Raw genomic sequence first — 26,971 nt, forward strand, 5'->3', positions numbered from 1 at the left:
TCTAGATACTTAAAACTGAAATTACTCTGGTTCATTTCTTAACTTTCAAAGTAGAAGCAGCTTAATAACATAGCTAATAAAGTGCCATGCCATGTTTTCAGTAGCAAGTATTGTGGTTCACAGTCTAAGTTAACGTGGTAAGTTCTTGCTGAAATGACCTTGCACTCACAGGGTAAGCTCATGGTGGAGCTTCTCATCGCGTGCCTGTTGAGGCATGCTTGCTCTTTTGCTTTCTCCCTTGCAGCCTTTCCCCATATACCTGTCCAGGAACAAGGAGGTGTTGCTTAGGCGATTTGCTTTGTACCATAACAGATGGGCAAGGAACCTTACCAGGCTGTGCCGCCTTCTCAGGCTCGGTGTTTTGATTGCTTAAATTAATAAGGAAGTCTTAGCTTGTTTTTCTTCAACGTTTTTTTAGCATATGCACCAAACTTCTGGATTACAAATCCTGTGGAGAATTTGAAAGAAAGAGGAGTCCAGGATTCAAGAAGCATGTCTCTTTTTCAGCTGCATACACCGCTTTGTCTGCCTTTGTGAACTGTCTGATTCATTCAGGAGGGATGTTCTTCTTTGCCATGTGTTGTGGGGACTGCCTTCTCCCTGAAAGCTCATAAGAAGTGTCAAAATCAACTGCAAGCTTCATTGTTCAGGAGGTCTCCAGTTTCATAACTGAACAATCTTCCTTAGTTCTTAACCTCTCAGGAGTAGAAAGGTCCTTAGACCTGCTGAAGGTAATGTTCTCTTTCCTCTTGGTGTGAAGACACGATCTTTGGTGGGAGAGATATCCAGACATGAGATTTTAGCTCCATACGCTGTGGAGCCTTGCATATGTGGGACAAGCCAGATGGAAAATGCTCCACTGAGCTTATTTCTTTGGCACTGAAGAAGAATATAATATAAGGTCTTCCTCTTCCTTGTCATGTTAATACCTATTTTGTATCCTATGTGTTATTTTAAATAAATGGTTGGTTTCTGGGCCAAAGGTTAGGATTAGTCTTGTGCCGTGAACTCTACAGTGGTGAACAGCAATTCCTGAGTTGTGGGATTTTGAACCATCAGGACTTACCCAAACACTTGCTCATCTCTCTCTCTCAGGTCAACACTTAGTCTCATTTAAAGGTTATACAGGTCTCTCACTGAAGCTGACTCATGAATAGTAGTTGTATTGGAACCATTTCCTTCTCTATTTTCTTTAATATGGTTGGAGAGACAAATGAGCACAATAAATGCAGATTTCCCCATGCTTTTGTTTGTTCCCTGTTGCAGAGAAAGAAGATGGATCTGCATAAGCTGATGAAGGAAATGGAAAAATAGAAAAAATAGGAATATGCTGGACAAGAAGGCTTCTTTTTTGCTGTAGTCTCGTCAGCAGTCAAGGTTTGCTAATAGCCAGGCTGTTTCTTGGGAGCAGTTGTAGCATCTCTCTAATTTTGTCTGCAGTCAGTGATCTTGCTTGATGCTGAGAATGTTGAAAGCTTTCAAACTAGAATGACAGTAGTATGAAGGTGAGCAGAGTAGAATGGCTTTGTTTGATTTGTTGGACTATCTGCTGAGCTCTATTTTAAGCCATCAAAGCTTTAAAACCCAAACAAAGGTTAGCTGATATCCTCATTTTTGTTTCAGGCCTTAATCTGTAGCGTTAACATGAAACCGGAGCTGCAAATCAGTTTCAAACCTTCTACTCGCCTTCTTTCATTTGAGGATTTTCTGTCTTAGTAACTGGAGTAACAAATCAATGGGTAAATGCTACGGACTGATAGTGGAAGTTGCCTGCTTGTGAGTTGCTGAGTCCCCTTCTCCTTGCTTACTACTACTTGAGTCTGAGCAAAAAAAAAGTATGTTTTCCTTTGGTACATACTCTGGGGATCCTGCTTCATAACAAATGCTGTTGCAAATGTGAGTTTGATTCCCGGCTGTGGTAGCTGATTTGTTTTAAACCAGAGAAAGATTAACTCAGTTTAAAAGCTTGTATTTCTCACGTTAAACCTAGCACCCGTGGTTTTTCTTGCTTATGTGCAGTTGACTTGGAACTATGATTTCTTGACATCTTTGTCCTGGTAGATGTAGGGCTTTTTTATGGGCCATGCCTTTCCATTTCATTTGGCTGATAGCTGCTTGAAAATACTGGGGTTTTAATTCTTGTATTCCCATGGTTCTTCAGGTATTTATCATGTGTCTGTAACATGTGGCAGCATCTAAGGTGAGGAGATACAGATGTACTCTTGCTTATACATCAGTTATAGTGGCATCACAAGAAGGGCAATCTGAAGGTGACCTGTATGCATTTTTTTTCTGGATTTACTAGAACTATATTTGTAAAAGAAAATTTTTTTTTTTTTTAACCATGTAAAGAGCCATTGCTGTAGGAGCCTTTCTAGACTTGGATGGAAAGAGCTGCCTAGAGCACCTATCTCCAATCTCTTGTTAGCCTATGGGCAATGGAGCTAAGTGAGTGAAATGCTATGATGACATTACTGTTTATTATGTTCTCCTGGACTGTGTTGTCAGCAAGCAGTGCTGAAGCGTAGGGAGAGCCATATGTTATCCGAGAGGCCTGAATTGGGAACCTTTTCTTAGCAGAAGCAGTTCAGAAGCCGATAGATCTGTTCTGAGTGGATGAAAGCTCTGTCTTGGTAGTTGTATTCTTTTACATATTGATTTGGCAGTCCTTTATGTACACTCTGCTTAATTCAAGATAAGAACTTTGCTGCATTAGCTAGTAATATAATCAATGTTGTAAAGAGTTACTCATTGCAAAGTTAACCTGCGTTCTCTTTGGTTCAAAACACGTGCAACTTGCATAGCAACACCAGAACGATCTGTGGTTTACTTTAGTGCTGGGACAGCTTCCACCATGTCGATAGCTCTCATTGAAGAAAAAGAATCGTTTTATCTATTTCAAGACCTATTTGATGGTCAGTAAACTGAACTGTTACCAGACACCAGTTGACTCAAAGTAACCTGAGATTCACTTTATCAGTTGGTAACTGGTTGGTAAGCATCTGTCTTGTCTGTCTTGTCGCATTCTTTTGTGTGTGAAATACAGCAAATACTTGACTTCTTTTCAGTTCTCTACTTAGGTAGAATGTTACTCAAGGTTTGGTGGTTTGGTTTTTTTTTTTTTGAACCTTTCAGTTATATGTAACACTAATTTAAAACTCTTGACTTTTTTTTTTTTCTGTCTGCTTCTGTGGTGTTTCCAAGTTGGTAAAGATAACTTTTTCCCCTTTCTCCTTCCTTTCCTGTGTTTAATGGAGCTTGAAATTAATGTGGCTCTTCTTGTCTATCTTTTGCATAGTATCACTGGTGATGTCAGCATATTCCTTGGAAATATTTCTGTGAAGGTCTACAGTGTACTAAATTTGCCACTGAATTAAAAAATGGGGTGCTAGACAAGGTGAAACTCAAAAAAAAAAAAAAGTAGACATGGTAACAAAGTTGTTTTCAATGCTTAAAGAATGAAGTGTCTTTTTAGCATAAATATTGGGGTCAGTGAAAGTTCTGATGTCCAGTAACAAATTCTGACATTAAACATGTCAAATATATTAAATATCTTCATACTACAAGTAGCAGTAAGAAGCAGCTCATTAAATGTGACACTGCCTAGTAGTAACTCTGAAAAGAGAACGTAGGTTTAGCTGTGCTTACACAGTCTTGTTCTTATACCGTGCTGGTTTTGCAATGTGACAGTTGGTTTGCACACACAGCCGAGCTCTTCTGCACATACATGTAGGATGTAATAATACAAGTATTCATAAATTCAATGAGTTGTGTTTATATAGAATTAAATTATAGAGGTGATTAATCTACACTTTAGTTAAGAGATTATTAGAACATCAATTCTTTTTCATTAGCATCTTAATCTGGAGATCTGTGTTGCAACTCTTGCCCTAGTATATTAAACCGAGTTGTTTTCATCCATATAAAGATATATGTTAATCCACAATTTAAAAAGTAGTATGTATATATCCAAAAAGTAAAAATTACAAAATTAATAACTTTGTTTTTGTCTAAACACATGAAAGACCCTGTAGTACTTGAATATAGTTAAGTGATGGGGATGATGGAGTATCAAACACCGCTGTGACACCGAGTTCCGTTTGTGGCGATTGCCTCGCTTGTCACTCAGGAGTTCATGCATCCAAGTAGCCTTTTTAAAATAGGATTTGACTTTGGATTCATCTTACTAAATTGACTGCCAGGGCTTTTCTACATATGTTTTGCTTCTGTTTTTAAAGGGCTTTTGTTTTGCATAAAGTACGGACTCGAGTTCTATTACTTCAGTGTGTGTTAGCACAAGGAGAGAAAAGAGCAGTTACAACCTTTATTTTTGCCTCCCCCACCAATTTGTTTAAAAAAATAAAAATAAAATTAATCTTCCCCTCCTTTTGTGTCTTCGAACCACCTAATATTATTTCACAGAGTTTGTCTAATTATAATTTGGGCTTCTGTCCTGTGCATTCAGGCTTGTTACTGCATGCAAGTCAGGTTTTGAGGGACATTCTTTAGAATATACTTGGTAAGTAAAGGTAAGATTTATTGCACAGCAGATGTATGGTGACTTCATTAGTGAAGACAGCTGAGATAGCTGGCTGATTTCAGTACCTCATTTATGTTAGGTAAGGTTTTGTGACCCTCTGCCCCCCAGTGACAAATGCAAAATTTGTCTTAAGGTTTTATGTTTTTCTTTGCTGTGCTTCCTTATCTTCATATTACTGCCCAGCTTTCTTAAATTGGATTGCTGTCCTACTTAGCAGCTAGTAACCAGGGTGAAATTCTCCTATAATCTTGTTTTCTGTACATTGCTGACTTGGCAAGCATCCTCCCTCAAAAGCTAACTATTGGATATGTTTATCTGAATGGTTAACAGTCAATTCTTTGGTCATTTGTGACCACATTTTGTGTTTTTGGTTGTGGGATCTTAACAGTGATGTGGAGAACAGAATGAGGAAGGCAGTGAAAAGAGTTCCAAGAGTTATTGCAGTTATGTGCGTAAAGAGGAACAAGGCTCTCTTCTCTCATTAGGAGGCTGTTCCCTAACGAAATCGATCTTACGTTGACCAGCATAATTTTATATTACTACCCTTAGTGATGTGTTTCCTTGTCACACAGTAATTCTGCTTCTTATAACTTTTCTGGATGTTTAAGTTCTCCTGTTGCCCCAATAAATTCAATTTCTTTTCTGCATCACTTTATAAGTATTCTGCATTGATTCAGTTATCAGAATTGGTTCAGACTTATGCACGCAGAATAGTTACTGTCAACCACTTACTTGCTAATTGAAGGGATCTCAATCACGAAGTGCAGTGGAATGGTACCAGAGTTCATAATTACGGGGTATATCATTGTGTGTCTGTGAAATAGTGCCAAGTTTAAAAATGAAAATATAAGTGGAGCATTAGAGGAATTGCTTTATGATGCTAAGCAATTCTTTTGTTCATCCATGCAGTTAAGTATTTTATGAAAAGGAAACTTGAGGGGAGAGATCCTGGGGTGTCTGAGGTCACAGGGATATCTTGTAATTGGAATGCAAGTTTTCAGGCCCTTATCGAAAAATTTCGGGCAGTAGGAGGTGGAGGGGTTTTGTCTGTCTTAGGCTGTGTACTGCCAAAGTCTGACTGTAGAAAAACAGAACTCCAGTTTAGTGGTAACCTGAAGAATTACTTTATTACAGCAATTCTTAATAAAGCAAGCAATTTAATTGTTGTACCTGTAGGTTGAAGCTGTTTTGCAGACAAGTTGTTTTAAGCAGTGGGAAAAAAGAACACAAGAAAATGATTTTGGGGAGGAAAAGGCAAGTCAGCAAATCTGACAAGTTTTAAAAGCTTGAACTAAAATTTAAAGACTAGCTATATATATTGGTACTAGTGAGGCACAAGTATGTGATGGAATTGGCAAGTGGTTTGGATGGCAAGAATGCCTTTCAGATACAAGACAGGGCAATATTTGATTTACCAGGGGAGAGCAAGAGATGTGAAATTTGGACTTTTCTGTACATTATCACTGAAGACTAGTGAGTGGGGGACATAAAATCCAACTCTTTGGATGTGGGCGTACGTGTGTTTTTCCTTAACGATCTAAGGAATTACCGGCTCTTGGCTGCACGTTCTTGCTGTCGTACCATCCACTGCATCATGTTGGTGCGACTGTGCTGTGAACCAGAAAGAACAGATAAGGATGAAAAAGATTTTTTTTGTGTGGTTTTTTTTTTTTCTCCTCTTAATAATATTTCACCTGAATTGGCTCTATGTTATGTGTCAACGTAGGGTTGAATGGACAGCTGTAGCATTGGTAGCTTGAGGGGAGGGTGCCTGGGTGATGGCAGAGGACCGGAGCGGTGACGCTTGGAGGCTGCGTAAGGCAGTTTGAGTAACAGCTGCTGCCAGCGTGCAACTGCTGCCTTCCTCCGGACTTCACCACTGACAGATAGACTCTGTTCGAATGTTCTCCGTGTCCTAATGGCTTCTTCTGTAAAGCATGGCTAATGCTGACTTCATTGGAAAGGTTCCGTGAAGGTCGACCTCAGTTACCACTACAGTTGTGCGACTGTACCTGCTATTGTAAGCGTTACATGCTTTCCAGATGCACTGGCGTGTGCTCAGCCTGATACGTGAAGCTTGTCATATGTTTGCAGTCATTAGAACTTATTCCTGTATGCAAATAATTTGCTTCTACTCCAGTTTTCTTGTGAAAAATAAATGAACCAGGGAGTGTAGAATGCCTGTAATCTGTGATCAGCTGTTACAGAAAATCCACTTTTCACATTACATTTAATTTAATGAAATGAATAGCGTTTTTCTAAGTAATCAAGTTATGAGCCACTTGTTTCCCTCTTTAAACAGGCCTGTCTCTAGGTTAAGAGTTCGGTCATATATATTCAAACTCTTTTAAGATGTTTTAACTTTTTTTTTTGTTTAAAGCATCTGGTTGGGGGCATGTGCCTAGATCATGCTCATGCTGCGTATTGTTGAGGATGATGGGATAATGGGATTGTAAATTAGCTCTTTATGGTACTGGTTTTCCTCTGGCCTGCTTCCTTGTGTAGTCTAGAGCAGCCCCAAGGCTGTTCTGAGCTGTGCCAGCTGGCTGTAGCCCTGCGGGACTGGTGTGCCAGATGGAGACAGCAGGAGAATAGCAGCACTCCAGTAAAACCCTGACATGCTTCCTAGGGTCGAGGAGAGGTGCTAGCTCTGCAACCACATCAGGGCGTCCTTGGGCAAGTGGTTGTGCTGGTACCCAGTTACTCTTGTACTGGTGCAGCCGTGGAAAGGACTGGACTAGGGGGCCTGTGGGTCTTTTTTTTTTTTTTTTTTTTTTTTTTGAGGAGATGCATAATACAGGATTCAGCTCTTGAAACATTTTGCATGTGTTAGCATCTCCTTTTTCCTAGTTCTGTGCTTCCATAGTGTATCTGTGAAAGGTTAAATTCCATAGCTTGTATTGATAATCAAATGGAAAAAATAAGTGTCTTAATATTGAGGGAGTATGGTGTTTACTGATGTGTTGTCTTGTTTTTTTTTCCTGACTACTGAAAAATGCTGTTACCTATCAGATATCCAGACAAGAAAAAGCTTGTTGATGCTGATGGTTTTTCTTCTTTTTTTTTTTTTTTTTATTAAAATCAAACAAACCCCCAAACCCTTCATTTTACTGCCCGAGAATGGCAACTTTAAATATATTCAAAATGAAAGCTATCAGAAGTTTTAGTCCCTTCATTTGGTGAGTTGACTTTATAGCTTTTACTGAAAGGAATTTATTTCTTAGAATACCAATGAAATCTGTGTTGGTATTACTGCATTACATTCATGTGGGCCTGCTGGTCCACCTCAACCCTGTGACTGTCTTTGTATTCAAGAGCAAGCTTAGTCAGAGTAGTCTTCCAGCACTAGCGGAATAGCCTCATCTGCAGAAGATGTACCCCGCAAAAAACATGTGTTTGAAAATTTCTATCTTGTGGAGATGAAGACAGTAAATGGGTGAAGCTCCTTGAAGAATGGTATTATGTGATGGCTGCTCAAACATTAGACATTTTTTAGAAGAGCTGAGATACACCAACTTGCCCAGTGTTTCATCGCTCTCTTGCCACAGAAGACTTCGTTCTTGTTGCCCCATTAATGCAGCTAACACTTCTAATCCAGCAGCCCAAAATAGCTGTCAAGCCTGGATTTTGCTCCAGTGGCATTTGCTGCACAGATAATTGATATAACCCAACATGCTGAACTGTAGCTGAAAAAAACCACCAACTGAGGCACATAAGCCTATTTTGGTCAGATACTTAAAGTGTCTGATTTAAATAGGCTGATAAACTCAACATGGTAGTAGCAAAAAGGCCCTTCTCAGAAGAACAATTTACTTTCTTTGAGACAAAAAAAACCCCCTGTCAACTTCCAGAACTGTATGGATACTGGTAGGAATAGGCAAGGAAGGATGTGCCCTGTAGCTTCCTTGCTCCAATGATTATCTGTTCTGGAGGAATGAACTAGAAGGAGAATGGACCACAGAAAGCAGTGGCTACCGTATTCTAACCTAAACAGCATCTCTCTCTGCTCTTGAAGACAGAATGCTGGTATTTTTGTGATCCCATAGGATGTTATGTAGATTTGGGAGTTGTTGTTTTGTCTTTGTTAGCAAAGATGCGTGATTTAAGGCTACATCTGTCAGGAAAGATACGCTAGCTTGAAGTAACAAAGCACTGGGAAGAAAAGTGTTGTGAGAAATAATTTACAAGCTGCTCTGGGGAATTAAAAACAGAACTTTGTACTTTAGCCCCCTTGTACTTTTGCGGGAATTGGGGGGTAATGTGCTTTTGTTAGGATTGATTTGGTTTGGTTTTTGTTTTCCCGAGTGATCAACCATAGATGGCATCAGTAAGTGTGATCTCTATGAATAGTATGAATTAATTAGTGTTTCAGAGCAGTCCAGTGGAGCTTAAGTGGTAGCACTCTGCCCTGGAAGACTGGAGGCCGATCTGTGGACACTTCACACTAAACTCTGCCCCTTGGATGAAGGTTGGTCTTCCCAGCCAATACAGCATTCATTTCATCATTGCAAGCCAGTAGTAAAAAGCTTTAGATACATTTCTCTGATTTCTTTACAAAGTGAATTTTTCCAAACTGACTTCAGTTACAGGATCTGCTTCAACTCAGTGTTTACTCCTCTTTGCTAGACGACGTTTTTGCTACCTTCTTACTTACAGAGAAGCTTCTAATCTCAGGTAACCAGAGCTACTAATTTCCTAGCAAGATAGTAGATAAATTGTAATCACTTCCTTAGAAAATTCTCAATGCATATTTTAATTCTCTCTCATGCTGTCATATTTGAGAGTTTGGAGGTGTGTTATATCTGCTTTTACAGGTATATATGTTTGAAATAAAGCTTTTCAAGGATATTGTAAAATTTTCCTTTTGTCATGCAGAAAGCGGTGTTCTGTGTAAAACCATGCTGATCATGATGCCCACTAGACTGTTCCTGCCACTTTAACATACTTTTATATCCAGCTACTAATAATAATTTGTGAATTAGATTTCTTCTTTTTTTTTTTTTTTTTTTTTAAGTTTAATTCTTTTTTTTTTTTTTTTTTTTTTTTTTAAGATTAAATCCTTTTGTCCTGGTTTTCCTCGGTGCTGAATCCCTTAACCTCACCTATTCTTATGCTTCAACTCACACTTCTTAAAGTATTTCCTTCAAGTTAAGATCTTGGAAGTAGAACACATAATCTGTGAAATCAATTCTACTAGCATTAATATTACACGTTTCTTCTCATTCCTGAAGCAAAGTAGAATTGCATTAGTGGTGAAGCTGCTGATTGGTGGAATCTCTGGTGTTTATAGAAACACTTCTAGCAAACCAGATCAAAGAGCAGAAGTCCTGTTTTATAGTCCTATCAATTCTGCAAAGCAAAAGAAAGTCTAAGTGTGGTGAGTGTTCAAGCAGGAAGGAGATTCCACCATGTGTTCTTCAGCTTCATGGCTTTCTTCACTTCCCTCTGAGGTTTTGGTTTTAAGAAACTTGCAGTAAGGAGCTTTGTTTTCAGGTTTCTTCTCTTTGTGGTCAGTTAGCTGGAAAAGTGGAATGGATGACCATGAATCTGCCAAACAGAACTCCTTAGTAGAGTTGGTTTTGATGTAATGTCATCTCTGACCTCCTCTTCTCTTTTTTTTTTTTTTTTTCTTCCATACCTTGAGTTTCCCTTGGTGTTCCTACTTCTTTGTCCATACACTGCCTTTTTCCCCTAGAAATTATCTGTTTGTTTACAGTTTAGGCAAATGTCTGCATTTCTCTGCTCTTAAATTTCTTCACGTGAAACCACCCTTTCAAGTCTGATCATGGAGCGCTACTCCTGACACGGTATCTGAGCAGACTGCTCTTCATGCCAAGGTTGTAAGTGTTAATCTTGCTGCAGACTGGGGTGATAATTCATTGCTGTCACAGCAACACATGCTTAAAGTTGCTTCTTGCCAGATTTGTTGGCTATATGTTACACTAGAGAAAATTATTTCAAGAGTCTTATTGCATAGCCAGATGCTGTAGAACTAGAGCAATCAACCTCCCCTCCCCCCTTTTTATGACTCTTCTGACTTCAGGGAGGAAAAACTATTATACAGTGAAACACATTCCTGTGGAGCACTAGTAAAGAGGTAGAGAAACTTCTGATCATGGCTAACTTTTCTGGTTTTGCTTGTAGGGAAGTTCTGTTTTGTGTTCAGGTTAAAAAGGAACAAAGGCTTTTAAGGTAGGGTGAGGGGAATTTAAAAAGGAATTAAACAGTGTCCCCCTTGCTGTTTTAGTTGTGCTCACTGCAATAGTTGGGTGCTGTGGAAGTTTTATGTTTTCTTTAAGAACATGTGCTAATGACTAGATTGGCCTGATTGTGAAGAACCGTAACTTCTGCCATCTGTGTCCTTACAAAGTTTCTCCTCCTTTTGAAAGATCGTGAGCTCTTGTCTGAGAATGGCCAGTGTATCTAGGCACTGGCCTGTAAGATGCTGTTTGGTTTAGTTACAACTACTTTATCTAGGCTAGGTGGTTATAACTTTATCTTGCTTGGAATTGGTATTCTATGATGCTCTAAATGCTCAAGTATACATATCCCGTTCCTGGAATTTATGGTGGTAACTTAGAAACTTGTTGTCTGGGCTCAGTGGAAGATGGTACTGTAAGCCAGCTCAGAGTACAGGTCACCACTGTTACTTGGTTGCATCTGTCCCTTGTAAGGCTTCTGCAAGCCCTTACCTTACCTCTCTGAGATGTTTTAGAGCTCTGAAGAGGAAAATTGGTGGCTTTTTTGGTACAGGATCTGAGGTCCCCCAGAACAAGTTAACATTTGCCCTCATATATATGCTGTGGAAAAATGCAAGTTATTTAACGGTTAGCTTCTGAAAAAACTATGTTTTGTGCACAGTGGCGTTCGATTACCAGGGTGGTGAGATTTACTGACTGTTTAGGTGGACATGAACTTGCTAATGTGCTTTTCCCGGTGTATTTCCAGCATGAATCTCATAATGTCCAGTGGCTAGGCATTGTGTCACCGATAACTTTATCCTCTCTTAAATTTTAAGAAAAGCTGCCACAAAAGTTACATTATTATGAATATGTTCCCGTAGGTCAAGATCCAAGCAAAAATGTGGTGTCAGAAAGTTTACTCTACTATCACCCAAATTATGTGTGTCATGCGGCCTTCCCTACTTTTCATTCTTTGTGCCTTAATTATTTGCACTACCAGATTATAGGAAACTCTATCTTGAAAATCAGAACTAGGAAGGACTTCTTTTAAACATGAATAAACCACCTCTTGACTTGGCAAGGATAGCATTTAAGCAACTTGAGATAGACTCAAGAAGGCCTGAGGCGGTACTCTCAAATTCTTTTTTAATCCCACTGTAAAGCATAAAGACCATGTATTTGTCCACAGAACACTGCACATGTTTATAACCATAGAAACAAAACAAGACATCAGAACTAGAAATCTGTATGGGTTCTCACGTAATACTTTTGCTCTACTCTGTGTGAGATTACTGGTGATTTGCAGTTGTAATGGTTTCCTTAAGAATCTCCTGGTTTTGCTTCAAGCTCTTAACTGGTTTTTCAAGTGAAGTGTGCCAAGGCAGTTCTGGTTTTTGCTCAGGTAGAAGACTTAGTAATTCAGTTTCTCCCTCGCTCCCACATTTCCCCTTGTCACCCCCATCCCAATGCTGTGGTTTGTGCATATGTATTAGCCTTTCATTTTTCTGTATACAGGGGTTTTAAGAGGCCAGACAACTTAATCCTGCTGCTGGAGTAGCCTGCACAGCTCTTCGGAGGTGGCTAGAGAAAGGTTGAGTTCTCGTGTCGTATTTCTTGCCTCCGCTGACGTGTCTGAGTAAATGATAGGTTGAGGCTGAGTCTCTCTTGCCATGTGCGTTACGGATGTTGAATTTATTACTGGTACCACTTCTGTGAGTGCAGAAACGGATTTGTTTAGAACAAATTGCAAGATGAGTTCTCTCTTCTTACCAAAATGCAGATTGCACTGTGGTTATTCTTAATAGCAAGTACAGCTGCTGTTGTTTTTTTGGTTTTTTGTTTTTGTTTTGGTTTTTTTTTTTTTTTAACCAATGCCAAGCATCTGCAAACTTCCCCTATTATGTTAACTTTGGTAAAGGGTCTGGAGCTTTAATGAGCTGTTGTTATGCCAGCTGATGCCCTAACCAGCAGAAAGTGTTGGTAAGCCTATCTTAGTTTTGGAAACAGGGATGAGCTAGATCAATGGAAGAGCATACTAAAAAGTATGCCACGTCTGCCAAAGAATATTTGTTAGTATGTTAGGAGCAGTAAATAATTAAGAGTTTCTGAAAACTGTTAATGTTCCTGTAGTATGGGGAAGAACAAGGAAAGCGACTAATGATGAATACCCCAGTTCTCCCTTTCCCAGTGAGACTGCAGTTTTGGATCTTCAAGTCCAAAGCGGTTCCCCCCTCCCAAATTTAGTTGTTCAGTTGGGAGACAAGAAGCATTAAACTTATCTATTTGCTTGAACTGATTGATTTCAGACCTTGGCTATTCGCAGGTTTGGGGCCAAGCTTGCGGAGTCCTACCTTTTGATGATGTTTCCCTGTTGGAATGCAATGTGGTAACTCTTGAGATTGCATCAGCCATGGATTCCCTACTTAACGAGAAGCTGTGGATACCAGCAGACCATCGATGTTGATTTGGGGAGAGAACTGAAATTCAGAAGGGAAGGCAGGACATACGCAACTCATGCCATCTGTCCTTTGGCTTGTTCAGGCTTCTCTGCAATTCAGTGTTCTGCTTATATCCACGTGGTTTAAATTCCTGCCTTCTAGCACAACAAAACGTCTTCTCAGTTTCTGTAAGGAAAGGAAGTAAACTGAAAATAATGAGAGATGGGAGCCTGTACAACATCTAATACAAAGTGAGGGAAGGTAGAAGGGTTGGAAGCAAAGCCTCTTGTTTTGGGTGGGGAGATGATGGGGGAGCGTGTGTCATGATGTGGACGGTTCAGGAAACCACTGGTGTAAGCAGGGAGGATACAGCAGGGAGGTAACCGTGGTCACTAGCTACTCAAGCAGCACAGAACAAGCCAGAGTGCTGTTCAGGTGTAACTGTCCCTCTATCTCAAAGGTGAAACACGATTTTGGCTTGATTCTGTCAGAGTGGGTTTTGGTGGTTCTGTCCATCCCAGCAATGTGTTCTCTCGTAGAAGATTGCTAACATGAAACCTTGGAGCAGAGACTGTTGGCCAAGTTTCATTTCCCTGAAGGACATTATGTCAGCAGAAATTCTTGTGTAGGCTTAGCCTCCCCGTTTGCATGAAAACAGCTTTTTCATCTGGATGGACCTTCTTGCTTTTTTGTATTTCTTTTAAATGCTTGAATTCTGTGCAAAGTCTGTGTAGTTATACATTAAACATAACTGATAACTTTCTCCATTGGTGCATGCATGTATGAAATTCAAATTTAAAACCACTTAACAAAAGGAAATTTTACTATCAGTCTGGAAACCAAGAACCTGTTGCTTTTGTGCTGTGGTAGCATATAAGATTCTGTGCTTCTACCACCATTGCTTGTTTTTTTTTAAAGAGAATCTTGAAGTACCGTTATGTTGGCTGCTGGGAAGACAGTTAGAAATAACTTTTTTTTTTTAATAGGAAAACTAAATGAGTATACTCTTATGTGCCTCAAAAGCACTACTCATGGTACCTAATGTCGTTAATAATTTCTTAGGAGAAATTATGGAACTACTATTGGATGTACTAATTTTTCTACAGCTTTTCTAAGTACTCCACTGATTTTTGAAGCATAGATTTGTGCCAAGGTACACTGGGGTGTATTTGAACAAAATACAGAACAATAAAACTGTAATTGTAATTCACATATGATCAACAAACAAAGCATTAATTTTATTAGTTTTGCTAGCAGTCTATGTTTGGAAGTGTGTGGTTGGTTCTTTCTTAAGCCTGTGCTTCATTAATCTTTTTGCACTGTTCTGTCTGGTCTATCAGGCAGTGTGTTGTGTTGAATTGGTGTTTTATATGTAGATGTATGTGTATCTAGGTAATTAGTGGGGAAAAAAAAGTAAAAAAATTAATGTAAAGGCTGGTTTAGTAGTTACTTTTTGTAAAGCTTTCCTCTTCTCCATGGTATTATCTTAACTGTAAAAGAAGAAAAATTGTCACTTAATCATGTGTTCCAGTCAGCTTGTGTTCAGTTATTAAGTACCAGTACACTGAACAGTCACTGCTGCGTTGTATTAGCGTTAATCATACAGGGACTTCATCTGTATTGTTTTACTAAAAATGCAAATCATTATTGTACAATGAGTTTTACAATTTATTTCTCATTTCAATCCCAGTGTCTCATGGAAGACTCCTGTTGAACTTTATCTTGTATCACGAGAGACCAGAACTGTGTGATGAAAAAATGTGTTTTGGTGTTTAGAGGCCTGTAAGAACACTTATTTATTTCTTCTTTGTGATGTTGCTGTTGAGTAGAATCAGTGGGGGTTTTTGGCCAATATAAACGTGTTACCAAATCTTAACTTTTTAAAGTCTTAGTTGGAATTTTTAGGTTTTAATACTTCATTTTATTTCACAGAATATCATTGCCATGGATTTTTGACTTTAACTAGTTTTTTGTGTGTATCTATTTAAAAAAAGTACATATATAGTCAATGGTAATGTACTTAACCTTGGGAAGGAGAAGTGGAGAATGGTAATATGAGATAGTTCAAGGTATGTGGTATCCAGTATAGTACAGAGTTTGCTGCTTCTCTGCCTTTTTTTAAGGATCAGGTTCACTAATTTAATGATCTATTAAAGAGGATTCAAGGTCTGCTGTGTTTTGTCAGAGCAGCACGGCTGGACCACATGCATAACTTTTTTTTTTTTTCCTCCTTTATCTTTTTTGGTAATGTCTTTGGACATGCATGGCTATCATTGTTCCTGACTCCTCTTGTTTAGTTAAAAGAGAAATTTAGTAGTTCTTTTTCATAGAATACTAATGGTGACTCTGAATTTTTCCCCCCCCTGTTTTCTAAGAGAATATTTGGCAGTAAAAGAGCTGCGTAAAACCTTTAGAGTAAAGAAGTGCTATCTCTTGAAATAGCTGCTGTTTCTGACTTTTTCTTTCCTCAGTAGAAGCAGAATCTAGCTGCCCAAGGAGACAGAGTATCTTCTTTTGCTGTAAAGATGGAAAGATGAAACTGCCACAAAGAACAGGTGAATGGAGATGGTAGTGTTCTTGTAAATGCATACACTGTTCCTCTGCTCCCTCCCCAAGAGTCTTGCTGAAGAATGATGGAAATAGTGGCCACTTTTGAAAGATTGTCACTACTGTAGAGTGCTGCTCCTCAGTCCCTTTCAAAAACATGTTGGGGGAGAAAAACCAAAGGAGGTGGGCAATCTTTCCAGGCCTTTTCTTGTATTATTTCGGTCAACTTTAAGTTTGCAAAATCTTCATTATTTTGTTGACTGTTAGAGGTGAAGTCTGACCAATATGTAAAGTATGAAAGGACCCATTCTTGTAGTTAATTTGTGACTAAAATAATGGAGGATTTGTTGTAAATTCTCCAAACCCGTCTTATGCTGTATGCGCAGTGCAGTGGCTGTGAGGATGGACTGTATTTTGAATATTTATCAAACATAGCAAATCTGTATTTTAAGGTGTTGCAGCTGACCATCTTGTAATGCTTGCAAATCCTGAGCAGTAATAATCCCTTCTCTGAAGAACTGCAGAATGATTCCTTATCTCTAAATAGACTTCTGGTTATTTCAACCCATTATCTGCTTGCCTGGCAGTCTTAAGGAACTGGAATTCATCTGTATAGGACTGCTTTTTCTTCTTCCTCCTCCTCTTTACCTAGCTCACCCCACCACCCCCCTTGCAAAGACAGAGAATTTCGCTTACCTTTCTCATTTATGTGTTAACCTGTGAGTTTCAACTTCGGATGTTCAAAGAGCTACGCCTTGGAGAAGTGTCGAGCTAGTCCAGGGATAACTTTTGTATGAACTGTAAAAGCCCTTCTCTTTCAGATGACCACCTTACATTCTAAACCAAGTAACAGAGCAGCTTGGTTCCACAGTGGATTGTGAGGCTTTGCAGCTACTGCTTTTTTTCCAGTAATGCTTTTTGGGTTTTTTTGAGAATTTAAAAGATATGGTGATCTAGCTTTGTTTCTCGTTTTCAGTTCAATCTTTTAATAAAATCTCATACTGCAGGGAGTTTTTACACTGGTACACAGTATAGTTACCCTGATGTTGGTGTAAGTAACTCCACATGTGCACAAGCCCCATATTTTAGGATTATCATCAAAATGTCAGTATTTTCTACCATAGACATGGCAGTAATCTTTTTCCAAGTACGTGAATGCCGGAGCCTTCTTTTCCCATCCATTTTGGAGCATTACTTCAAATCTGAAGCTGTACTTGGAAGGGTGCTTGGATATTGCTTTCCCGTCCTGTTTTCAGACTCGAGCAGGTATTTCCTTGGCAGCTCTGAGTAAGCTCTGCTATCCTCAAGCAAGTGTCCTGAGGAACAGTGGGTTCTGCTTCATCATTAGGTTATGGGAGTTCAGCTGGCAAAGAGGAGACTTTCTTTTCTTGTAGCTTGTTTGAATCGTGGCAGCCATGTTAAAGTGAGATTCCATTAAAACAGAATTAAGAGTCCAGTCTGGCTTTGTAGATGCCAGCAACACCCAATCTCTGTTTGGATGATCAAATAAGATTATTTGATTTTGTCACAATTGCTGTCTGCAAATAGCTCAATCATGTTTGCCACAGGAGTTGGGGCAATTTGTTCCATCAGTGCATGTTCCAATTTTGAGTTGGGTCTTTTTTCAGTTGGGAGTCCTCAGTTCTAGGCTTTTTGCTTTCCAAATAGGCTATTTAAATCACACGATTATTATATTTATACAGCTGAAGTTGTCTCTTCTGTGTTCTGCTTTACATGAAAATGCATGTGCACCCAAGTACTCTTAAACTCTTCTGAAAAAATAAACTGTAAATTATATGAGTAATTTTTTTTCTGAAAGCAGTCTGCAGCTTTACTGTACAGATGCTCTCTTGGTAAAGGAAACTCTACTTACCTTAATTATTAGTGTTAATGGACACGCTGTGGGCTCAGTATTTGCTAATGTCAGGTAGAATTTAAGTTATGTCTTTTTATGCTTGACAAATGTGACAGTAACTGTAGTTCTCGCTATCTTGTCTGAATGAATCAATGGCATGTGCCTGAGTAGTTGCTGGCAGTCACCTGTAATGCATAAGCAGACTATCTTCTTCCCTTCTTTCAAGCACCTTCTGCAGGCACTGTTATTACTAAAATACCACATGCTACTAATTTGTCAGGGGCACGTGCTCCAGAACACCTTCTGTAACTGATGAATGTCTTGGAGTTTCTTGTTGGGCATTTATCTCTTTTTAAAGGTATCTCTGCTCTTATAGAAACAGATATATTTCTGTCCAAGTGCGTGATGCTAACTACTCAATGTCTATGGCATTAATGTAAGTAGACATAAATAGAGTAAGGCCTCTACAAAAAAAATCTCTTTTCCCATCATACAAACTATACCTGTCTTCAGATGTTATTATTTTTTGGACAGAATATTTGCAAGTTCCTGGAGCTTGATACATACTCAGTATTAAGAGTGCATAAAGTACATTCTGAAATCATCTTTACAGGAAATTGAGATTCAAATTCCTGTTTCTTTCTTCCAAGAGTGGTTATACTTTTCTAACGTATACGTGTGTATATGTATGTACATAAGCTGTATTTTCATTTGACATGAAAGATTCATGTATGGAGCAGTTCTTTTCAAAAGCCAAAGTTTCCCAGGAGCCAGTGGAAGAAAAGGGAGATGTGAATGAAGTGGGCTGAAACAGTTTTGATCTTACTTGGGATACTCCTGTTTTGCAAGGTGGAGAGAGGAAAAGAATCTAATTTTTTTTTTTTTAACAAAACATAAAAACTGAGCTGATTTACAGAATTCGAAGGGATATGTACAAATAGCTATTCCTGCTTACTTGTTATCATTGATGTTATTTGGGGGGTTACTGTCTTTGTTTTCATGAAATAGTTTAAAGTTTGGAGGACAAGCGGTACGTCTTGCCTAAAACCGAAGATGAATCTTTACGTGAGTGGTGAAATGAACTTTTAGCTGCACTAAATGCTTGCATATTCAAATGTTCTAGTAGTTGGACACTGCACAGAACATCATTTATATGTACTTATTCTTTCTTGCACCAAGTGCTAAAGGAGTTGCCTGCAGTAGTGATACCTAAGAATTTGTCATGTTCACTAGGTCTCTTTTCCCCCCTTTCTTTATAGTCTTCCTGACCCATCCACTGTATGATTTTTTTTCTCCTGTTTCTCTTTAATGTCATCATTTGACTTTTCTGTCAAAACTATAGTGACGAATTTCTGTGCAGAAGCACTTGTCCAGAGGGTCATGTGGTGTGTGAATATATTCGATAAATCTTTTCTTTATTTTTCTTAGGAGGTAAGTTTTACCTGGGATTGGTGAACTGGGGAGTCCTAATGCAAATCTTGCGCCAAATGCACGTGGGTAGTACTGTTCCCCCACTCCCCTCATCCATTACTGCTGCTATCCCTTGATTATCAGAAACGGGATGTCAGGAAACCCTACTCTGATTAAGTGTTTTGGCACTTTAATTCCAAGATTATTTCATTACTGAGAAAGAAATGCCCAGGCATAGGTTCACAGTACTGATGAAAAACACTTGAACTTGCCTGCAAACCTTCAGAAAAAATTTCCCCTCTTTTAGAAAACCTTTTCCCTGCGTTCTTAATTTCTGTGTGATTAATCACAGAATAACTGGAGTAATTCATTAAGTTTGACAGGCAAATTGTCTTCTACATCAAAGTGCTGTTCTTCTAGCTCTCTGGCAGTGGACAAAATTAAATCTTTAATAGAAATCTTAATGCATTCACCAAAAAGAAGTAGAAAATCTTATGTATTATGTAGCGTGTTACTTTTTCTTGCTTACAGGGCACAGACATAATGGCTAGTAGAGCATCTGAAAGGTGAGAGTATTGTTTTGAATACTTCCACTGATCTGACACTTAGTAGATCTGGCAGTAGTTAAAACTGCTGAAGGTAAATCCACTTGCGTTTCTCTTTAAAATCAGGTCTTTGTCTTTTGCTGAGATTTATAAGTTTTTTTTAGATACAGTTTTAAGATGTTCTTCGGTGTCTTTGAGTGTTTTTCTTTGCTGTCTCGTAACTTGAGTTCCAGTATTTTAATTTAAAGAGCGTTCTGTTGTGAGAATGTGAAGCAACGTGCATATTATAAGTTCTGAAGTATTGTCAAAAAGATGCATTGTGGAATGAAACAATGGCGTTGTGTCAAAAGCATTCTATCTTGATGGTTCCTGTTCTGCAGAACTCCGAATAGTTTCAAGAACTGGAATAGTTTTAGCATTAGTATTATTTTTTTTTTTTTTTTAAGCTGTTAGCCTCAGCTTTTCAATTATTAAAGTAGAAGCTGTGTTCCTTTCAAAAGGTCGCTAACAATTGTTTGGAGCTGGCTACCAGAAATGGTTCTCAGAACTCCCCAGTTGCTTTGTAAGATAAGTCTTTACCCCATGAAAGTGTTGTGGTGGTGTTCTGGCTTTTTGTTTGTTTTGGTGTGTGTGGTGCTCGGGTTTTTTGGGGGGGGTGGGTCCTTTTTTTTACTTTTGACTCGCTTCTGAAGGTACTTAAAAAGGAGGCTTAGCATTTGCCATATTCGGTAGCATGAGGATGGTTTTTATCTTGCCAGGATTGGGTAGCACTTTGGCTGAAATGTCTTCTTCCTTTCCATCTTTCATATTTTAATAGGGGTATTAGAATTTTATGAAACCTAATTAATTTAGAAAGAAACTGGTGTTTACACAGACAGATTGTATAACCCTTGTGGCTCTGGGTATGCTTTCATGCTTGTTATCAAGGAAGGAGGGGGATGTTTTAGGTCCTGAAAGTAATGTTATCTGCACTTAATTATATTTTCAGCCTTTCTTCTGCAGCCCTTCCACCATCTTCCTTTGGAACAGTAGAGGGTAGGTGAAGCTTTTCGAGAGACAGGCTTCTCTCTAAAACATGGCTAACAAAATAGCAAAAGTGAAGAGGCCTTGTTTTTCCCTGAATTTGTCTTTTTAAGGAGCAAGGAAAATAGGAAGAAAGATCTGTTGTTGATACTACGAAATAGGCCTTCACTGTAATTAACAGCCTGGGAATTTTTCTGCTTGCTTTTCTTATCCCTGTGTTGCGAAAGCTTGCTGTCCTGCTGGGATTTCTTTTTGGAATGCAGAGGTGTGTTCTAGCTAAAAGCATGTGCTTTGCTTAATAAGCTTTCCTAGCCATTGAGCCCAGCTGGCTGCTGCAGTCTGTATTTGTTTTGTCTTAACTAATTTTGATATCCATGCTTTAAATTCAACTAACACTTTTTGCATTAAATTGTCCACAATTGCACAATGTCCATAAATGAAACCAAACACTATAATCTACTAATTTTTGTTTTCAATGTGCAGCATTATGTTATCAAGCAGCCTACTAAAAAGGAAGATGTGGAAATAATACTGGTGGCATGTAAATGGTGCTAAACTAAAGAGATCAGCCTTTGAAGGGAATGTTTGTATTGAGTTAAGGGTTTAGCTCTTCCTCTCGTAAATACAAGACCACCAGTGAAGCGAGCAGGGTCTGGCCAGTCAGCACAAAATGTTCTTGTCAAATCTTCATATCTTTTGCTGTAGGAGATTATGCATGCGATCAACATGTAGCACTTGGCTGGAGTCTACTGATGGGTTAATTTTCAGGGTTGCTTCAGTCTAAAGTTGATAAAAGTTCCAAGTACTCAAACTCTCTGAAATTCAGCCACATGTCTTTCCAATTTGGTCCAAATTATGAATGAAGATGAAACATGGAATAGAAATTCTGTTTCAAAATAGTCATGAATCACTATTTACAAGTCTACAAGAGTGACGCTGGAATTGCTGCTACGAGATTGTTCTTCATATATTTGGGGAAATTAAATTGTTCTTATGCCCCCTTCTTGTCTTTCCATTTTTGTAGTTGAGTGATGTTTCTTGTTAGGAAAACATTTGCTAATGGGAAAAGGAATACTTTGCATCTTCTGGGATTGCTCACAGATTTTGAGACTTGGATCGTATGGCCTTAGCTGTAGACAAAGGCAGACTTACTGTGGCTAATACTGGTAAGAGATGCGTTATTGTAATGTGGGCTTCAGCCTTGAGAGATGCGGAGCCTTTACGAGGCTCGCGTGACCTCATCTTCAGTGCTCTTTTAGGTAGTGCTGCTTCTCTACTTCTGCCTCTCTGGCCTTGTGGGTCACAGCAACAGTTTGGGTTCTGGCACCGTTCCCCTCAGCTCCCCAGCCCCTTTCGCCGTCAGTTTGGGCTGTGCACCCTTCTTCCTTTTTTCTCTCCTCCAGACTGTGCCTGGCTCTAGTTTACAGCTGCAGTTGCCAAGATGCAATTGTAAGCGCAGATGAGAGATGTAGGCTTGCTCTTTCTCTGGCTTTATTGCTGAATGTGAACATTTTTCATATAGTATCAGTCACTTTCATATAGTACCAGTCAAATATACAAAGCTCTGGCTGCTTACCCCTCTGCTGTTAAGTGCCAGAGGAGTTTTTTTAATAAGATGCAGTAGCTGCTTGTGAATTAAATTAAAAACAAACAAACAAACCCAAAACAACCACAAAACAAAAAATAAAAACCAACAAAACATACCTGTCTTTAACTGTGTTTGAATATTTATTCTCATAGTAGTAAGGACAGGCTTTTTTTCTTCTAGTGAATTAATGTAGTTCAAAGCTGCTATGAGTAGAAGCTTCTCCCTTTGCTGCTGGGGTGAGCGGCATCTGACCTGCACATAAATGCTCTCCTGTTCCCGTATTCATTGTAGGCAAGCAGTCTGAGCTGGGTCAGGATGAAGATTTGAATCTATTTGATGGTTCTCCATGTTGCTCTTTAAAGAATTGCACTGCAGTGAGGCTCTAGACTTTTTTTTTTTCTTTACACAAATGTCAGTGGACAGATTTAGGGCCTGGATGTCAACTCTGTTCACTTACAGGTTTGCCTCATGTTTATTAAACTGTGACTGATCAGAATCAAAGTAAATTTCCTGAAGTCAAAACTGCTGATCATGGCACCTCAAAAAGATACAAATAATTGCATTTGTAATTACACTATTAAAAATGGGGCAAACTTTTGTATGTGACTAAATAAAAAAAAAAAACCCAACTTTTTTCCTAATAGCACTCCTTTTAGTAATGTACAGAACAGACTATTAAAAATACCAGGATTAATTTCTCTACACTCGATTAAAAAAATCTCCATTCAGAACTTTGTCTGTTTAGGTCTTCTGAACAAAACGATGACACTAATACACAAAATGTAATCTGTTAATGGCTTACAGCCATTTGCAAAAGCGGAATATATGGATTTTTACTTAATGCTATTCTTTGGTGCATTTAAAAAACCAACAAAATATTGTTGATGGTTGGATATTGCTGGAAAAAAGAATTAGAGTAGGAGGAGGAGGCCCCTCTAGCTGTAGTCAACAAAAAAAAGGAAAGAAATGAGAACTTCTCAATGTTGTTATCGTACACTTCTCAGGGGAAGGTTCCAGCTTTGTAACTGAAACTTTGTTAAAAAGAAAGTATTAAAAATTAGTGCCTTTAACAGTCCTGACATCAGTGCTGGAAATTTAGAAAGTGCTTCACAGCCACTATGACCTTTACAGTATCAAACCTGCCCAAGGATTGCTATCCCAGCATCGCAGTAGCGCTCTGAAACCATCAAGAAATGGTGTCCTTTGCTTTTTTGAATTCGCTGCTGGTGTATATTTGAAATTCTAGAATATGGGAGGGATAGAGATTTCGAACACAAAATACAAAGGTTGTATATTATACTAGACGTTCAGTTTAAACAGGACTGGGTAAGGTTAGAGATACTCAAATGTAACAAACTTAAAAGGCTTTCTCCTGTCTTAATGGAACTTTGGCTTTGAGATAATTAACAGAGAGCCTGGTAGTCTCTTGGGTGGGGGGGAAAGGAGCAGACAGCTGAAACTTTGTAGTTCCATGTTTCTATAAAAAAGGCAACTATGTGTTTTGGCAGCTTTTTTTTTTTCCTGCAAGAATTGAGTCTTATTAGTGAAGTGCCAAATTTAGAATGTGTTGGGATGTGGTTTTGTTTTGTGTTGGGGTCTGGGGGTGTTGTTTCTTGAGGGGGGGTAGGGGGGGCAGATTGGAGGGGGTTTTGGTTGCTTCTTGATTCCATGTAGGTGATTCCAAATTTCTCTACTTGGAAACTACCCCTGAACAACAGGAACTAGAATTTCATGTGCCCTGATCCTAACAGTTAGTAACAATTTAACTGCACCCCTCCTCCCAATTCATTCCTTTGTGAAGCGGGTAAAATGAACCTATTTTGCAAAACAAGTTAATGTTCCAAATGCAGCATGAAGTGCTAAAACATAATAACTGGCTGTACATCTATGTAAAAAGGCAGAAACTCTCTACTAAGAAACTATCAGCCGCCTTCCTACACACACTGTGATTCATGATTATTCTGTGGGACCGTAGCAGCTTGCAAACTCTTTACATGGGTAAGAGAATACATTTTTTTTTTTTCATGAGAGTGCTTATTTCCCATTTTTTTTTCTGAAGATGCTTTCATTCATCTTACCAGTTTCAGTGTGAGAAATCCAAGCTCTTTTTCTCTTCCAAAATGTATTTTGTGTTCATATTGCTTTAATAACAACAGTTTTTCTAAGGTGACTTGCGTGTCTGTAGAGTTCAGAATATCCATCTGTCTAAATCTTTAATCTTCTAGAGGGTAAGTTGCAGTTCTGACCACCTCTCTCTTATCTCCATAACTTAGGTTCTGTGAATGTGCATGAAAGTTTTCTAGTGAATGAAAGACCTCTTATTTTGCTCTAGTAAAATGAATTATTAATTTGTTTTGTACTGAGGCATGAGGAAATAGTAAGCTTTAGCTTACTAAATATCAAAGCGTGTTCTGTACAAGCATATTGAGAATTTACTGCCTCGGAACATCCAGAGAATGAAAGCAATGTGCGAGTTGGCTTAGAATAATCCTGTACAGATACAGCTAGGTGAACATAAATATGTCCTCAGATGCTGATGTCTTAATATCATAAGTGGAACCAGACAAGCAAAATTTCTAGTTTGTCCATTACGGTTCCATTTTACGCTTCGTGCAAGCGAAAGCTTTGCTGTTTGATAACCTGCGAATGTCCTGTCTTATTTTCTCCGAAAGACTCTCTGTGTAATTTTAGAGGACGCGCTTGTTCTGCAATGGAGACTCTTCAGTGTGTGTATGGGTTAATGTCGTCTTTGTGTCAGCACGTTTTTCTGGTATGTTTTTAAGGGGGAATGTGCTTCTTGGGACTGGTTTGTGGTACTTCGGGCAAATTGGTCTTTGGAAGAAGAATCGGCAAATGTTCTGTATAGCTCTTGTAAAACCAAAAGGGAAGTTTATTTTATTGTTTCGTAATGGTTTTTCTTGTAGGCACTGTGAGGGGACTAGAACTAGTCTTCAGCTCCTAGAAGACAAAGAGGAAGCTTTATTCTTATGGCAAGAGGAGAGTTTGGCTTGTGCGCCTTCTTGTTTGTGACATGTATCATCACTGAAACCCACGATTGTCAGAGAAGTTGTAAGCAATGGGGTTAACTTCTATACTACCAGTCGGCTTGCTTTGCTACAGTAAATATACAGATGTCATGTATAATAACTCTTAAAGTCTTGACCGAATGGTGCGTAACTCGTAGGGCGCGTTTAAAAGCAGCAATGTTTTCTACCAGACTAATGCTTTTTCGTTAGGCTCAACAATGGATCTACCCTATTTAGTGCAGCATTAGGTTTTTTGTTGCGTTTTTTTTAATAAAACAAATAGTCACTAATAGATGCACTCTGTCACTGTACTGCTGCTCATTTGCTACTAGTCTTCTTTTTTACTGAGAGTATTTGTCTCATAAATAAGTCATGCCACAGAGAATCTGTGCTGTAGCATCATCCCATCCATCTTTCCTACTAGCAGAAGTGCTTTGACTTTGATGTGGACTAATTAAGTTCACGTATTTTTATGGAATCTTAGAATAGTTAAAGAAAAGATAGCTGAAATATCTGTGCTTTTCTAAATGAGGCTGTAGGACTTGTTAGGGCTTTGATCCTATGTATCCTTAAGTTTCTTTTTTCTTTCTGAACGGACGCTATCTAGAATATCTTTATCATAGTAGTATGGCCCCAAGAGCATACCTGTTTTCATATGAAGAATCCGATTTCTTAGTTTTATGCAGGGCAAAACACAACCTCTGCAGCACGGGCAGGGTTTAATAAGACTCTGTACGGCATCATGCAGGTTTGTCTGTTTAGCTTGCTCCTTGAATCGCTTCCCAAGTCACGTGCTCACAGATTAGATCAATACGCTACCTAATAGGATGTTTAAAAACATTTCCATGATTTGCTGACATGGGGGAATGGTGAGGTAAAGTAATAGATTTTGTACTAGATCTTAGAATACACTACTGCGGTATTGGCAAGCCCCTTGTTCTCATGTGAAATTTGCTACTGCAGTGGTGCATTGCAGGAAATAGATAAAAATCAACACACAGAACATTTCCATGCATCATAGATATTCGGGGAAGCAGACATGCATTTGAACCTTAAGCAGCTTACACGTTTTCACAAGGCAAATAGGCTTTCCACTTTTAAAAGAATCTTACTACAGAAGGACATGCGATTTAATTTGAACAAGGTCCATTATTTAAATGGTTTAAAAACACAATAGGCTCTTAAATGCATCTTTTATAGAGTACTTGAGAAATCATTTAGATTTGTAAATGCTAGTGGTGGAGATGAGCACCTACCAAAGGAGAAGCAAGTAAGCAATTTCAGCATAGTAATTTGAATTCTGGAGAATTGCTTTGTTCTTGTTGAAATACGGCTTTTTACTACTGTGACTATATATGGGGAAAACAAAAATTCCATCTTCAGAGCATACTCCTGTATTCTCCTCTAGCTTGTGCTGTCTGTCTTTTTAAACGGTGCATATTTAAAAGTATGATTTAATGTCCAGCTCTTGGCATGATAGATTATCCAGAGTAGGGGCAGCAAGAAAAAATTTGTGTGTAGAAATTAAATGATAACTGGTCGGATCTCTGTTTCACCCCCAAACATGATGCTTAATTTCATTGAAGTTCTCTAGTTTTAGATTGACTTGCGCCGCTCTCTTGAGAAGAGCCCTTGAACCAAAGCTGTGGGTTTGGAGCCTGGATAGACTTGGCTGCAACTTTGTTTTCATTTAAGAACATGTCTTTGTTGCAGAGTTGATTCAGAAAAATGTGTTGTCTCCCTTAGTGTTCCATACATGTAATCCCATAACTTCAGCATGTTGGAGCTTTAACTGTAATTCCCTTCAGGGTCTGTAC

The 26,971-nt window shown here is 38.7% G+C and overlaps 1 protein-coding gene across 3 annotated transcripts in view; it reads left to right on the forward strand.

Annotated features, from left to right (window-relative positions):
- Positions 1 to 467: 467 nt before the first annotated feature.
- Positions 468 to 26,971, forward strand: part of USP22 (ubiquitin specific peptidase 22) — a 105,614-nt gene continuing 79,110 nt past the window's right edge. Inside the window, exon 1 of one of the 3 annotated variants that reach the window (XM_009645921.2) lies at positions 468 to 731. The gene's annotated coding sequence lies outside the window, so the exon portion shown is untranslated. Of the gene's footprint in view, positions 732 to 15,694; positions 15,716 to 26,971 lie in introns of those variants that run through there. The other 2 variants (XM_009645919.2, XM_035901317.1) reach the window with 2 other exon arrangements.

This window comes from Egretta garzetta, unplaced genomic scaffold (genome assembly GCF_000687185.1).
Source record: "Egretta garzetta isolate BGI_Z169 unplaced genomic scaffold, ASM68718v1 scaffold299, whole genome shotgun sequence".
Lineage (NCBI taxonomy): Eukaryota > Metazoa > Chordata > Aves > Pelecaniformes > Ardeidae > Egretta > Egretta garzetta.